At 41.1% G+C, this 16476-nt stretch overlaps 1 protein-coding gene across 1 annotated transcript in view; it reads left to right on the top strand.

Moving 5' to 3' along the window:
* The window catches only part of LOC124957277 (POU domain protein CF1A), a 9564-nt gene extending 8558 nt beyond the window's left edge, over positions 1-1006 (top strand). Inside the window, exon 2 of the mRNA XM_047514158.1 lies at positions 1-1006. This exon is cut by the window's left edge and continues 167 nt beyond it. The gene's annotated coding sequence lies outside the window, so the exon portion shown is untranslated.
* Positions 1007-16476: the final 15470 nt, after the last annotated feature.

The raw sequence follows: 16476 nt of genomic DNA, 5'->3' as shown, positions 1-16476 counted from the left end.
GAAAGAAAAGAGAACGTTTGAGTCCGAATGTCTTTTTATATCGTAAGATGGACAGAATTTTTAGTGCATTACAAAAAAAATGCTAGAATATATATATATATATATGTATATATATATTTTATTTTTCTTTTCATTTTTGAAAGTCTATCTTTTTCTTTCTTTTTTTCTTTTAAACGAAAACCAAAAAAATCTCTATGCACATACGTGAAAAAAGAAAAAAAGAAGAAATAAAGGAAACATTAGAAAATCGAAGGTGTTATAATCGCCTATTGTTATTCATTCTCACGATGTTTTTACACAGAACGATCGATGAATTATGTGATACGAATATTTAATGATTTAATAACGAGGATTTTGCAGTTCGTTGTAAAAAAATAAGAAAGAAAAAAAAATACAAAAAAAAAAATACAAAAAAAAAAAAAAAGAAAAATAAATATAAAAAGAGAGGAAACAAATGAAAAGGGAAGAACTCCTTCGATTTTCTTCTCTCGATTAATTCGTTTTGAACGAGCAATATGACGCGTGCGTTTATTCCGTTCCGCAAGACGGTGCATATGTCAGCGAAGAAAATGATGACGATAGATAGATAGATAGATAGATATAGAGAGAGAGAGAGAGAGAGCGAGAGAGAGAGAGAGAGAGAGAGAGAGAGAGAGAGAAAGAGGTGACATGTAAAAACAATACTTATGGATTATCACGATCTAATACACGAAAAGAAAAAAAATTATACGCATCTGTAAACAATATCCCTATCTACCTTTTCCCTCTTCCGTCACACCTCCTCCTATTTCTCCTACCCTTCCCTCTATTTTATCTCTTCTCCCTCCCCTTCCACATTGTATATTATTATTAAACATTAATTAATTATTAACGATAAAAAAAAGGAAATGAAAAAAGAAAAAAAAAAAAGTAATCGAGACCTGGCAAGTGGTAGGTGACGTTTTGTTAGAACGACGGAAACTAAATTACTACTGAATTTTAATTAAATAAACAACATTGAAAGTAATACAAGAGAAATCTGTCGTTTCCCTTTACTCACTCGTGTTCACACTCGTTTATTCATTAATTCGTTCGTTCGTTCGTTCGTTCGTTCATTCATACATTTATTCATTTATTCGCGACTAGGATGCATATTATGGGGTTACCCTACAAAGAATTTCTTTACGTGTCAACGATGATAAAAATGGTCAATAACGCGAAAGAATTTTTACGACGACATTAAATCGTATCAACGGGAATATGCATTTTATTCAGGTTTGCCGGTTACGATCATCATCGATCCGCATCCTTGTGGTTTTCTAAGTATCATGCGCGGGAAAATGTTATTAGTTACGCGATAGATCGGTCGTTCGATCGTTCGATCTATGGATCGATCGACCGATCGATCGATCAATCGATCGATCATCATGTACGATCGGAGAACGTTCTATATGTGGAACGAGTCGGTTGTATGTATAAAAACTGATAAGATATTGCTACGCCCGAAGAAAAATCGTACGTGTCGATTCGCTACGTAATCTTCGAGTTTATACAGAAAAAGAAAAAGAAAGAGAGAGAGAGAGAGAGAGAGAGAGAGAGAGAAAGAGAGAGAGAGAGAAAGAGAGGAAAAAAAGGAAAAAAAAAAAAAGGAAAAAGAACCGTCGTAATCGTAGATCTTGCATCATCTTCGTTATCTTTTTTAATCGTTCGAAAAATTCTTTATCTCCGATCGAAAATAAATCTTTCGAACGATCGATTCTCACCTTGCAAGTTGGATGATTAGAATTAAATCAAATTGGACCAATTGTTGCAAGCGGAAGTCAATCTTCTTGGTTAATGTTTTTTTTTTTTTTTTACTCGAAAGAGAGAGAGAGAGAGAGAGAGAGAGAATGAATCTACATGGAAGGTCGAATCTGCCGGAAGAGGAGAGAGGGTTGTGGCATCGATAAACCGCGCTTGCTTGCGAGCTCTTGGGTAGTAGTATCGAGACGCCTCGAATTTCGGTATCGTTTCGCGATCTCGTATTCCAGTGGCGATCTTGGTCGATCGATCGTCAGGGGTGTTACCACGGAATGGTGTCGCGTTACGTTCGCACCGCCTACCTTGTGGTAAGGTACTACCATGATGGGTTGTAAAATTTACCGTGCGTATTAAAATAATAATTCGCGATATTATATGGCCCTAATTCGGCGACGTTGTGAATTTTTTTTGTTGCCTACTTCGTCATTTTTCTCTTTTATCTTTACGATGAGATGGAGGGGTGGAAGGAGACCAGTGGAGGAAGGAAAGCAAGATCGTCGTATTTATTAATAAAAGCACACGGGTTACGCAGGTCGATCGTTAATAACTGTAACCAAAAGGGAAAACGATAGAGAGATAGATAGATAGATAGGGAGAGAGAGAGAGGAGAGAGAGAGAGAATAAAAAAAGCGCGCGATACCAGGTGCCAGGCAGGAAATCGTCGGATGGTTTCACCTCGTCGGTGCGTGACACGCGCGAACAATGAGTACCGTTTGAAAAGGGGGTGAAGCGCGCCGTTGTTGAGAGAAAGAGAGCAAGATATATAGATAGAAAGAGAGAGAGAGAGAGAGAGAGAGAGAGAGAGAGAGAGAGTGAAAGAGAAAAAGAGGGAGGGTATAGAGAGGAGATAACGAGGAGTCGCGTCGGAGGAGAGAGGGAAAATCCGAGCGAGGGTGAAACGGCGCAAGCGTCGATCACCACAACCACCACTGCCATCGCAACCCTCGTTACGACGCATGCGCTTTTAACCCTCCTCGAACTTCCGCGGACCTCCTCCACTTCCCTCCTCTTCTTCTTCTTCTTCTTTTTCTTCTTCTTCTTTCCTTCGATACAATGCTCGCCGTAATTTCCTTCGAATACGTAGAATAAGTAACTACTTAGTTACATTGATTTATTGTTTTTCTTTCTTTCCTTTTTCTTCTTTTACTTTATAAATCAAAGGATATATATATATATATATATATAATATACTCGTTGGAATGGATATAAATCGCAGTGATTAATTTTTAATCGTTGATCTTTCTATTTCTATTTAATGATTCAAGTTCGTTGGAAACGCCTTATTGTCAGGGATTTCGTAAAGCTCTCTCCGGCCTGTTCTTTAAGGAAGTCGTCGATTAGAGTTGATAATCTCTAGATGTAGAGAGTCCAGTGAGTGAGAGAGTGAGAGATAGAGATAGATATAGAGATAGATAGATAGATAGAGAGAACTATTATCGTTTAACACGCTTTGAATTTCCTACGGAACTGGCAAACCTTTCAAGGTACTCGTCTCGTCAACATTCCGTTGGCGCATTAGCGAGGCGCGAACAGATCCTGACATAGGAGGCGCATTGATTTAATGACCGATGCCCACACCAGGATCCACCTCTTCGTCTTTGTCGTCTTCGTCGTAGTCGTCATCACGCAACAGGGATAGAGCGAGAGAGAGAGAGAGAGAGAGGAGAGAGCAGGTTGAAAAGTGTAAGCGGACGTATACCTACGTGCATACGCGCCACTTGCCGCACGCGTGTGCGGAGGAAACAATTGAACTCCATCCGTCCTCTTCTCCTGACTCTCTCTCTCTCTCTCTCTCTCTCTCTCTATTTCTCTCTCTGTTTCTCTATCTGTCTATCTTTGTCTCTCTAGCGCGCTTTTTAGTTCTCCAACTCTCTTCACCGCACTCTCTCTCTCTCTCTCTCTCTCTCTCTCTCTTTCTATCTCTCTCGTTCTCTCGTACTCTCCGTGGTTGAAGCTTAATAAGCACCGCTACCTACATTCCATTTCCGGTGCGCTGACGTCACTTGACAATCCGGCTACGGAGAGCTCGTCAAAAGCCACGTACGAGTCGCGGAGTCGACTCGTTTCACGGCGTTACCTACGCCTCCTCGACTCTCTTTCTTCTTCTTCTTCTTCTTCTTCTTCTTCTTCAGTCGAGAGAGTTAAACTTTCTCAAGGTTACCCTCTGTCTCTCTCTCTCTCCCTCCCTTCCTCCCTCCCCCCTCTCTCTATCTCAGACGAATATTTCTTTCTTTTGTTCCCCCCAATTTCTTTTTCTTTCTCTCTTTTTTTTTTTTTTTTTTTCTTCAAAAAGGGCTCTCTACGATACGAATAGAAGAAAAGAAATAGAAAGTCCTAGTTTCTCATCATTTTTTCTACAGTCTGACGAAAGATCACGAGTATATATATATATATATTAAATAATATTGAAGAGTAATAGATAGGAGAGCTAGAGAGAGAGGAAGGGAGAGAGAGAGAGAGAGAGAGAGAGGCAATCGCGCATGCCGCCGTTCATAGTCGTTGTTCGAGCAGCAGCAGCAGCAACAGCAGCAGCAGCAGCAGCAGCAGCAACGGCAGCAGCAGCAGCAGCAACATAAGCAGGTAGGCCTTGAACGAGTTCGGAGCCAGGCGCGCGCGCACACTCTCCTGTGTACAAGTACATAGAGATATGGTCGCGCGGCTCTCTCTCTCTCTCTCTCTCTCTTTCTCTCTGTCTCTATCTCTATCTCTATCTATCTCTCTCTTTAGGAACGTTGCCACCACCGGCCAAAAGACAGATAAATAAGTCAGCTATGGCATTGGCTAAGTAAACGAGCCTACGCGAGTTCGCGTTCGTGAAACGTACACCTGTAAGTCCACGTGTCTCTCTTACACTCTGCTTTTTTCCTTCTCTCTCTCTCTCTCTCTCTCTCTCTTGCTCTCTCTCTTTCATCTTGGTTCTTGCTACGAGTCAGCGTGGGCGTGTTAGCGCGAGGAGGAGAGAACCTCGTCGATATACGAGCGAGCTCGTTTATACGTTCCTTCGTTCGTTCGTTTCATTCTTTCTTTCGTTCGTTTCGTTCCTTCGTTCTTACCATCGCACACACGTTCAACTTATTTACTAGCTTATTTGTGTGCGTGGACTCTCCTTTGACTATGTTTATGCTAGCCGCGTACAACTCGTAGAATAAAGATCGAGCTATAGAGCCTAAGCATTTTACGTTTTAGGTAGTCAAGATCGCGTCAAGACCTGCCAACAATGTCTTCCCTGACTTACGTCTTAAGATAAAGTTATGCGTCACTTATTGCCTCTCTCTCTCTCTCTCTCTCTCTCTCTCTATCTTTTTTTTCTTTTCTCTCTCTCCCTCTCTCTCTCTTTTTGTCGATCCTCATTAATCGTCAATAAAAATGCCTCGGACACCCGCCACTGAAATTTGGCACTTGCTGCAGCAATGAACAGTGTCGCATGCGGTGCTGAGATATATACGCGACCGTGGCTACTGACGATCGGCCGCACGCCTCCTTACTCACTTATAAAGTTAATTGAGGGCAAACGTCCACCACGATTCCACTACTGACTATCTCGAAAACATTGCATCGAATATGTAAGAAGTAGGAGATGAAAAGATGATGATGATGATGATGATGATGATGATGATGATGTTGATGAAGAAGATGATAACGATAACGATGACGACGACGATGATGATGATGATGAAAAAAAAGTTTATCATCTTTGTCTATCTTTGGCTCTCTCTCTCTCTCTCTCTCTTTCTCTCTCTCTCACGGATTATTTCTCAAGACTATTTCTATTTTTTCTCGATCTCTAATTAGTTCATAATATATCGAAAGATCCGTGTTTACTCGGAGTCCTTTCGTTCGTAATATCCTACCCGGTTTGACATAAGTCGCGTTACATGAAGCGTGTCGTCGTAGGCGACGTTGTTCGAGATAAAATGCCGACATTTTTTTTCATTATTTTTCTTTTTCCTTTTTCTTTTTCTTTTTTCTTTCTTTTTTTTTAAACTTCGATTTGACAACTTTGCCCCCTTCCAATCCCCGAACCCCCCTGTCACCGTCACTGTTCTTAGTCGACGTCAATCGTTCTCCCTCCCGAGCTCTCTGACCTCCTTCTACTACCTTCTTCTATCTCCTTCTCTCGCCCGAAAAGAAAAAAAGGAGAGAAAAAAAGGAAAAAAGAAAGAAAGATAGAAAGAATAGCATCCTCCTTTTACATCCTCTCTAACTCGTAACGCTGAAGTCTTAGCGAAAGAACTAAAAGGCGACCTTCGCGATCGTAAAACTACTTCCACGTTCGCGCATACGGCTCGTTTACTTGCGCGGAAAAGCATTTACCATAAGTTATTACGTTATTCCGGCCTTCGACTTCTCGCGGCTGGCCCGCGTCGATGGTAGGTGCACTGTTGTGTTCTCTCTTACAAGAGAGAGAGAGAGAGAGAAAGAGAGAGAGAGAGACCTGTTTCTCTATACATTTTTCTTCTCTCTTTCTGACTTTTCTTCTCCTCCCTTTAACGCGCTTCTTTTTGTTATTTCTTTTTCTTCTTTTTTCTTCTTTTTCCTTCTTCTTTTCTTTATTATTTATTTTATTTTTTTATTATTTTATTTTCTTCGCACCTGAACTTTGTCGTGAATTATTTATGAGAAATGCCGCTGCTGCTGCTGCTGCTGCTGCTGCTGCTGTTGCTGTTGCTGCTGGTGTTCGTTGCTGCTGATACTGCTGTTTCTTCTTCGTCATTACGATTATGGATTTTAAAGGAAGCCCCATACTCGTTAGAAACGAATGACCGAGCACCGTTAATGCGAAAGTGAAAACTCTATTCACACCACGTTTACACTGTTTTCCTTCGACTACTACATACCCTTTAACACCGTTCACCCTTCTCCTCCCTTAATGAAGCGGCCCTTTATTCTTCTTCTTCTTCTTCTTCTTCTTCATCCTTTTCCTCTTTTTTTTCTTTCTCTTTTTTTTTTCTTCACGCTCTGCCCGCAGCACTGCTACTCCCGTGTCTCTCGACGTCCGGTCTGACAAATCGTCGAGCTTAGACACGACGATACCCTGATGAATTATAGTAATGGCGTGACAGCCTACAAATATTGAATCTAATTATGGTAATGCGACCGGTAATCTATTTGCATTGCTGAATAACGAAGACACAGGTGGCATGGAAAGATCCTACCCTGGGTTAGTCGTGTGAGTGACCTACGAATAGAAGAAAAGAAAGAAAAAGAGAGCTGCTAATAGTAGCGAGTAAAAGAAGTGTGGCGGAGTTGGTTGGTTGCTTGAGTGGGAGGGGCGGGGCGGGGGAGGCTTTAAGGAGGCCGCAACCGAAGGAGTAAGACAAAGACGGAAAGAAAAGAAAGGAAGAAACCGATCGGCCAACAAATTTTTCCCTATTTCTATCTATCTTTCAACGATTTTAAATGTGATATATTATTCGAAATGTTGTTCAATCGATTCGAGAAAAATCGAATTCTACAGGAAATACTCGTGCAATCATTTTATTAGCAAAGAAATGTGGCAATAAAATTGTCGAATCAGGAAAAGAAAAAAGACAGCGAAGAGAAAAAAGAAACGGGCTTTGGTAGGACGATAGATATGGTTCTTCAAAGTTTAGCAGCGAGGCGAGAGTAGATAAAAAGTACCGAAAAAGAAAAAAAAGTGGATGGATGGGTGGGTGGGAGGAAGTTAGGTAGGTAGGAGAGGGACACGTCGATTTTATCTTTATGCGGCAATTCCTGCGCACATATGAATGTACCGTGGCACGTGCTTTTGTTTTTGTTTTTCTTTCGTTTTGTTTTTCTCCTTCTTCTTTTTTTTTTTTCTTTTTTCTTTTTTCTTGCACGCGTGTAAAAAAAGAGGAACGCGAACTATAAATATACAGTCATTTAATTCGATCATTTGTCGCATGGATTGGCGTTGACTCGAATTCGTGCCGTCACGCTCTCGTAGGAAACCCTTAACACGGTGCTTATGGCTTGACCTTAGGAGAGGGATCTACAAATACTCTTTTTTCTGTTCTTTCTCTCTCTCTCTCTCTGCCCCTGGTCCCCTCTGTCTCACGCGATACAAGCACTAGACCGTGCATTCCATATTTCGAACAACAAAACTTACGAGGATCGAAAAATGGTGTCGACCGACATTTTGTTTCTCTTTATTTTCTTTTTGTTTTTTCCTGTTCTTTTTTTTTTTTTCTTTTTTGCCTTTTCTTGTTTTTATTCGTTCACACGGCACGTGCCCAGTTTCTGCGCTAATACACACATATGCAGCACATGCACACGCACACAAGCAGACAAAGTCAGCGTTCGGCTACCCGCGGGACCCTTTGATAAAACGTATGCAGATTAAAACATTTTATTTGAATGATAATATAACACTTGTTGATGCAAGCGCGTTGGCCTAGGTTAGCATAATAAACATTATGTAGATCTCCGCGGATGCGCCGAGCCGAGCCGACGAGACTATCCGTTCCGGCCTCGTATTACGCGAGCATGTTAACGCGTTCCTACTCATCGTCCTTCTCTTCTCTTCTCTTATTCATCCCCACTCTGTTTTACTCCTCTACTTGTTCCTTTTCTCTTTCACCCATCTCCCTTTTTCTTTCTCTCTTTCTATCTATCTCTATTTATTTATTTCTCTCTGTGTATATACATATACATATGTATATATGTATATGCATATATATGTACGTTCTCTTTACGCTTCATCCTTCCTCTCTTCGACTAGACGTTCATTCATTAAAAACCAGAACCACGTGCATTCTTAATTTTATCGACGTTCCGATCGACTTCCCTCAACATACGGTATCTATATACATAAGGTAAAATACCACTTAGAATCTAACATTTCTTTCGTTGGCGCCAACCTCGACTTATCTCTTTCTCTTCCTTTTTTTATTTTATCCGGATTGTAGCTTAAAAAAATAGAAAGAAGAAGAAGAAAAAAAATGAAAGGAAGCGATAACATCGTAGACTTTTATTTTTTTCTTTTTATTTATTTTTTCTTTTTCCCTTTTTTCTTTTTTTTTTTTTTTTCTTCTCAATTGGATCGAACGATTTAATTCTTACCCAATTTAAATACTCACCGAGAAATGAATGTAATTGTTAGAAATAGCGCGAATGGCAAAGCCGAAGCGCATTTATTTCCTAATATATTATCGAACCCTATCGTAAGATAATTCGGTACGAGCGATTCTAATGGAGAGTCTTGTTATAGATAGGAAACTCGAGACGCATTCGTTTCTATCTACGATCAAGAGTACAAATCACAGAAGCAAGAGAGAGAGAGAGAGAGAAAAGTAAAATGCAAAGTAAGCTTTCTGCCGAGCGATCGAGGAACGTCGATTCGATTCGAAAAACGGTGTCGTCGAAGGGGATTGCTTCCTCTCTCTTTCTTTCTCTTTCTCGATGAGAAAATCTGTAAGATTGTTTCGAGTTATATAGAAGATAAAGAGAGAGAGAGAGAGAGAGAGGTTTGGTATGCACTCTCTCGTTTCGATGCTTATCGTCCTTACACGCGTCTTTCCCACCTACCGAATGGACAATAAAATCAAACTTTACGCACTCCCTTCGTTCGAACTTTTATCCAGCTCATCTCCGTCTTCTTCCTCCTCCTCTCCTCGATGAAACCGGCAAATGGAACGTGAATATTCCTTGAAGATTAGCTAATCACGAACGAAAGAGAAAGAGAAATGAAAGGAAAAGGATGAAGCAATTAAATCTCTTCTACGTGATTTAACGATCTATCGATCGAGCGCATAATCGATGCATAATCATTGATCAGATTGTCATTTGAAATGGTATTCGACCAGTTTAGAAAAAAGCGTATAAAGAAAATGATTTTGACGAATCTTTCGATTGTACATTACACGTTCTCCTTTATTTTTTTCTTTCAATTAGAAGATGAAATTTTTATAGAATAAATGTAAAAGAAAAAAGTTCGGCTCGATCGAGCCCAAAATTGTAGGTCAGAGAGAAAAGGACAGAGAGAGAGAGAGAGAGAGAGAGAGAGAGAGATATGTACAAAGTACATACATACGGTATATGTATATACATCTGGTTAGTATCGTCATTCTACGGCATCAAGTGGCCACGATAATGGGACCTATGACACGCACACACGATCACAGACATTCGGACGGATAAGTTAAGTGCTTCTCGTCGCTCCGTTCAAAATGATGTTCAATTCAGACATAACTCTATCTGTGACCCTGACCTCTCTTCTTCTGACCTTGAACGTATTTTATTTGGCAAGAGAGAGACACGAAGCGAGTTAAAAGGATTTTTCTTTCTTTTTCTTCATTGATATCTTTTTCAAGAATCCCTCTGTCTTTCTCCAAAGGTTACGTAAGCACGAATCGTACGATTATGATCGTTTGAAAAGAAACGAAAGAAGGGCGAAAAGGGGTAGTAGGGAGGGGTGGGATGGGAGGGATGAGGGGGCCAAGGGAAAAAGAGATAGACGTTGATCGTTAAACGAGAAAATGAAGTTTAATTCGGAGGTCTAAACGGTGGTTTGGGAGAATGCACCCTGCTCGAGAGTATACCAGCCAACCAGAGAGAGATAGATAGATAGATATATAGATAGATAGATAGATAGATAGATAGAGAGAGAGAGAGAGAGAGAGAGAGAGAGAGAGAGAGAGAGAGAGAGAGAGAGAGAGAGAGAGAGAGAGAGAGAGAGAGAGATAGTCGTAAGCCGGTAGCCCCCGGATGCTCTTTCAGGCCACTTTCAGTCTGCGTAGCGCCGCAATCGGATGTAAATGCCATGCAAATTTCCAACAGGGAGAGAGATAGAGAGATGCAAAAGAGAGCGAGAGGAAGAGAAGGTAAAGAGAGAGAGAGAGAGAGAGAGAGAGGAACGCGCACGACATACAGGTACACCCGGAACGTACCGGGTGACGCGATAAACGAGTCGGCTCGCGGTGGAGGTGGCTCACCGACGAATTTAACGATCGTTCGTTAAATCGCCTCCCTATCTACGATCTGTCCTCTCAGTGACGAAATATTTGCGCTTGGATAGTATTCCCCGCGCTCACCTCGAACGTTTGTATCCTCGATCATTCTGATTTCCCTTCTTCTACTTCTTCTTCTTCGATCGATCGATTGATCGATCGTTTCTCTTCTTTATTCCTCTTCTTCTTTCTCTTTCTTTTTTTTCCTTTTCTTTTCTTTCCCTTTTTATCATCATTACAAACTCAAAACGCACGATAGTTCGTACTTCTGTTTTGTTTTTTTTTTGTTTTTTTTTCCTCCAGAAACTCGATTCCAATGGTTCGCCGTAAAGTAGGGTGAAAAGAGCCGTTTGCAGCGGGGTGACATACATAGGGGGTGAGTGTTAGAGGTAGAGGGGGGGGGGAGAGAGAGAGGAATAAAAAAAAAGGAAGAAAGAAACGAAAGGAATTAGCGGTTGGACGCGTGCAACGTGCATTGTTGTCCGGTCGCATTAGCACTGGCAACGGTAGCGTAGTATAGCTAGTCAAAAAGAGAGAAAGAGAGATAGAGATTTCTTCTTGCAGCTTCACACTCCGCACCCCTAGTTTTTCTACTTTTGTTTGTCCTACGAACTAGGGAGACTAGAAACGTCGATTCGTGCCATGATCGAGCACTTTTTCCTTCCCTTCCTGTGCATAATACACGATCCCGCACACTAGTAAATAAATACTCCACTCGCGTTCGATCGATTTAAATTGACGTCATTTCTTTTTTCTCAATCTTCACAGTCGTAAAGTTCATCGGGAAAATCACGGACGGGTTCATTGCGGACGTTTATCGTTTATCTCGAAGAATTTTAGGCGTTTATCGATGACCATTACCGTTCGAACGAATCGTCGAATTCGTTAATAAGGTGAAAACGTCAACATTTTTAGTAAAATCTGTCTCTCTTTCTCTTCCCTCCCTCCCACCCTCCCTTTCTCGCCTCCCTTTTCTTCTATACGCACGTACGAACGAACATCACCTTTATGTGGAAGGGTCCGTCACAATGCTGCATTGTCCCCGATCCATAGTTTTTGTTCCTCCCTGTATATCGTGAGCCATACGAAGAGAAGAGAGAGAGAGAGAGAGAGAGAGAGAGGACACTCCGTTTCATCGACTTATTATGTTTCGTATATTTCGCTTCTCGTTCGGGGGTCTCGAACGATCGACCACCAGCTGTCCCACGTTCGTGGATTTTTTCTTTCTTTTTTTTTTTTCTTTCGACGCTGCGCGAATTTTATTTTACGCAAATCGTGAAAATTTGTCCGTGCAGAGCAAAGAGAGCCGTCGATTGCGGTGTTTATTATTTTTTTTTTTTGTCCTTTTTTCTTTTCTCTCTTTCTCTCCATGTCTCTTTACACACACTCCACTCCTTCGAATCATTTTGAATCGAAGATTAGAAAACTAAAATGCGTTCGTTTTTACCTGAGAGCCATCGGTAGTTTAATCCTATAAACGAGCCCCTCAATACGCTTCGAAAAGTTTATTCTTCTTCTATCTTAACTTCTACGGATTATAAACTGAGTATTAGCGTTCTCTTTCGTTACTTTTTTAACGCCCTGGCAACCTTCTATCGTAGTTATTCGTGTTTCCCGCTGTGAAATAGGCACCACGTGTATTATTGGTGCCTCGTCTTCGATCGAAATAAAGAAGAACCGAAAGTTCGTTGTGATTTTTTTTCTTTCGGAGCTGACAAAAAAAGAAAAAAAAGAAAAAGGAAAGGTTAAAAAAAATATAAGTAAGTAAGAAATGTCGAAAGAAAAAGTTCACTCGACGGGGAGGTCAAGTTCGTCGTCGTCGTCGTCGGCTAACACCCGAGTCGTAACCTCGTTCTTCTCGCGACCAACCAACTTCCTCGACGATAAATATCTTTTACGAGGATCTTTATCGCGATGTACATTCGTCGGAGGAGAGAAAAAAATATCACGAACTTGCGTTCGTCTCGCTCTGCTTGCTTTTTTATTTAAAGAAAAGAAAAGAAAAAAGAAGAAAAACAAAGAGAAAACAAAAAAGAAAAGAAGAAAAAATGATAAAAGACGAAGAACGATTCGGAGTGGTGCGCGCGATTCTTGGATAAAGCTGGATCCATAATTTCTCTCTTTCTCTTTTCTCCTTTCTCGCAAAGAGAACCGTACCATTCCTTGTAATTAATGAACACCGGGTAGAATAGAGAAAGAATTATCGTACGCTCGGCCTAAGTCCTTCTTTCTTTCTTTTTTCGTTCCTTTTTTTTTTTTTTTTTTTTTTTTTTTTTCCAGAGAGAAACATTTCGCTTTTACAATTCTCAAATGGAATATAACACGTAACGTATACAAGTTTATAACAATGCATAAGAGTTTCGTTTTTCTCGTGAAGATTAAATATTTTCTTCAGGAAACGTTTATAAATCAAGATTACATAGATTGGAAAAGCACAGATATCTGAGATATTCAGGAGAGATTGTTTGGTTAAACTTTTGGTGTATTTATCCCAGATATATGCATACATACATAAACAATATATATTAATAAATGCATGTGATGAACGCAGATCGATATCGATTCCAATCTATCGATGGATGTGCATCCTTGTTCCTGGATACGATTAGTGGGCGAACGTCGTTTAGAAGTTAAATAGGACGTTTGAGAAGGTAATAACGGCAATTATCGTGTTAGTAGCTATATTCCGAAGGCATCCGTCGCTTCGTACCTTTCCCCGTGTAATTACGTCTCGTTAAGATCTCGGGAATGTAATCCGGCTCTCGCGGACGAAACTGGGAAACCGTGGAGAACGATACCGCCCCGGGTGTATCTTACCTACGTTAAGGTGTATAAACGTATCACGTGTCTGTCTCTGTGTGTGTGTGTGTGTGTGTATACTTGGATATGTGTTAGGGAAGCTAAAGTTCCTTTCATCGATATTTATATTTTCTCGCAAACTTGATTTTTTTTTTTTTTTTTTTTTTTTAAATACCTCAATCAAGGAAAAAAGAGAAAGAGAGATCTTTGATCACCTGGTTTATGGTTAGGAACCTTTATTAAGGTAAAATACTAAATCTCTATTACGAGAGGTTACTCGTCGTTACTCGCTCGTTACATTCTTACTGCCTTATATGCCATAAAAGGTTGCGAGAGTTAGCTTGGAAAAAAGATTAGAACATCGTCGTTTCGATCGTCGTCATTTAGAAAAACGCAAACTGTTCGACGCTTAAAACTTACGTATCAAGCTTGTTGAGGGATCATTGCTTCTCTCTTTCTGAAAGATTCGTGAACGTTACCGGCTGTTCGAGCAGATCGAAGAGAAAGGGTGAAAAGGGCTAGGAGGCTCAGTAAAGGGATGCGTAATCCTTTCGGCTTGCTCACCAGACACGATCCTTTTCGGACGTTGTCACGAGAGTCGTTTGCGAAGAACTAAACGATCTGTACTGTTCTTCAATGTAATCGAAAGTATTTCTTTGTTAATGCGAAATAAAGGGAAATAGAGATAGAGAGAAAACAAACACGTCCTTAGAGACTCTCGTTTCTCCTAAAGAAAACATTAACCAATAAGAGCCAATATGAATGTATCAGAGAGTATAGAGTATTTGTTTACATTTGGCGATACCATTTCTTAAGCGTATATACGTAGAGAGACCGATGCTCGTGTCTCTTTTCATCCTATTTTCGAGTTACCATTAACCGATCGACAATAATATCGAAGGCTAAGATTCGAGGTGGATCGTTACTATAAACTCGTGAGTGTAACAAGGTTCTCTGGCGTTAAAGCTCAAGATCAGAATGAGAGACTTTATAACTCGGTTCCTCTCTCTCTTTTTCTCTTTATATATATATATATATATATATATATACCTTCTATGCTCGTAAAACCAGTCGTATACGATTTCCTCGATCCTCTCTCTATTCATGCTTCTTTACACGTTACGTATGTAACTACATACAACCTATGGAATCCAACATGGTGTAAGGTTACTAGGCGCGTGCCAATGAAAAAATTTTCTGACCCTAAGGGAAGTGAAATCGGGCTAAAAAACATGTCCGCGGTAGCGAATATAGGAACTTTTTGCGCGAGGAGGAGATTAAAAAAAAAAAAAAAGAAAAAAAAGGAAAAGAAAAAGAGGAAGAAGAAGAAGGAATTCCTGTCACGCCTCGTAGTATCTGGATGGTGTGTGAGAGAAAGACAGAGAGAGAGAGAGAGAGAGAGAGAGAGAGAGAGAGAGAGAGAGAGAGAGAGAGAGAGAGAGAGAGAGAGAGAGTGAGAGCTAATGACAGAGGAGATATTTTCCAGGCGTGAATCTAATGGTGACAGATCGATTCCGAGCAACGATCGATCGGTTTAGTCTCGTGGCTAGGCATATAGGCTAGGGGGATGTTTTTCAGGGGTCGTTTTAGAAAGATAGATAGATAGAGAGAGAGAGAGAGAGAGAGAGAGAGAGAGAGAGAGTGAACCGGTGGCCGTATCGCTTTTGTCACCTCTATGTGTATTCCGGGGTGATTCGTCATAGGTTAGACTCTCGACATTTTTTGTTTTCCTCCCTTTCTTTCTTTCTTTCTTCCTTTCTCTCTTTATTCAAGGTGATTGTCTTCTCGATGTATCATCGATCGATATTTCTGAATGAAAGTATTATCATCTTTATCGAAGAACAACGAATGAACCGAATGGGTTCTCTTTTGAGATACGTGACTCCTTAGAAACGTTCCAAGAGCTGAGCTCTTATGTATATGTGGACTTGTGTATATGTAAGAGAAAGAGAGAGAGAGAGAGAGAGAGAGAGAGAGGAAAGCAGGTAGAGAGAGGATAGCCAGCAGCAGCGTGGTGGTTCGAGCAGCGGGTGCTCTGGATCCGACTGGACCGGTTTTGCCTGGATTCCCTAGGAGTTCTAGCCTTCGGGACTCGCAAGAGTGGCCGCAGGATTCTCACTGGTCACCGGTTACTGGTCACCGGTCAGTACGACGTAGAAGAGAAGACCGGACCTCGGTCTTTGGCTCACCCGGCTATCCCCTCCTCTTCGATCTCTTCTCGAAGCTCTTCTTCTTTTTCCTGTGTTTTTTTTTCCTTATCCTCCTCCTCCTCCCCCCCCGCCCAACTCCCCAGTTCTTTCCTCCACCTTCCTCCACCTTCTTATCCTCCTTCTTCTTCTCTTCTTCCTCCTCTTCATCTTCCACGTCCCTCCGGCGTGTCTGGTGCTCACCCCAGCAGGGAGAAACTTTCACGCCGCATCGAAAAGCCAATTCCCCGGCGCTTACCGCTACGTTTCATCGTATCATTTATCATCGAAGGAACGAACACGAGAGCTCTCATGCCTCCGTTGTTGATGATGACTTGATACCAAGAGAATCTCGTGACATCGATATGTTATTCGAACACGTTCGATTACTATTCTCGAATCGTAAATTCGCATCATCGAAGGTAAAAATCTTGAACTATTATTTATTTAATTTCTTTCTTTTTTTCTTCTTTTCATACACGTAATATATCGGCCCTTTTTACCCGAAAGTATCGTGAAACTTTATGGCGAAACAATTCGCCCTTTTCGATTCCGTTAAATTCTTCTTCTTTCCACTCTTCTTTCATACCACTACGTGCCACGACGACGAGTGGCACGCTCGAAATCCAGTTTCGGAATCGGGTTCAGCCTCCTCAAACGGTCCAGGATGACCGTTGCCACTGGTGCGGAAGATACCTCTCTCTTTTCTCTTCTCTCCTCTTCTCTCTCTCTCTCTCTCTCTCTCTCTTTCCTGCTCTACTCTTCTCTGCTCTGTTCTGATC

Source organism: Vespa velutina, chromosome 25 (assembly GCF_912470025.1).
Source record: "Vespa velutina chromosome 25, iVesVel2.1, whole genome shotgun sequence".
Classification (NCBI taxonomy): Eukaryota; Metazoa; Arthropoda; class Insecta; order Hymenoptera; family Vespidae; genus Vespa; species Vespa velutina.
Note: the sequence above shows the minus strand (reverse complement) of the source record. Positions and strands in the feature narration are given on the sequence as shown.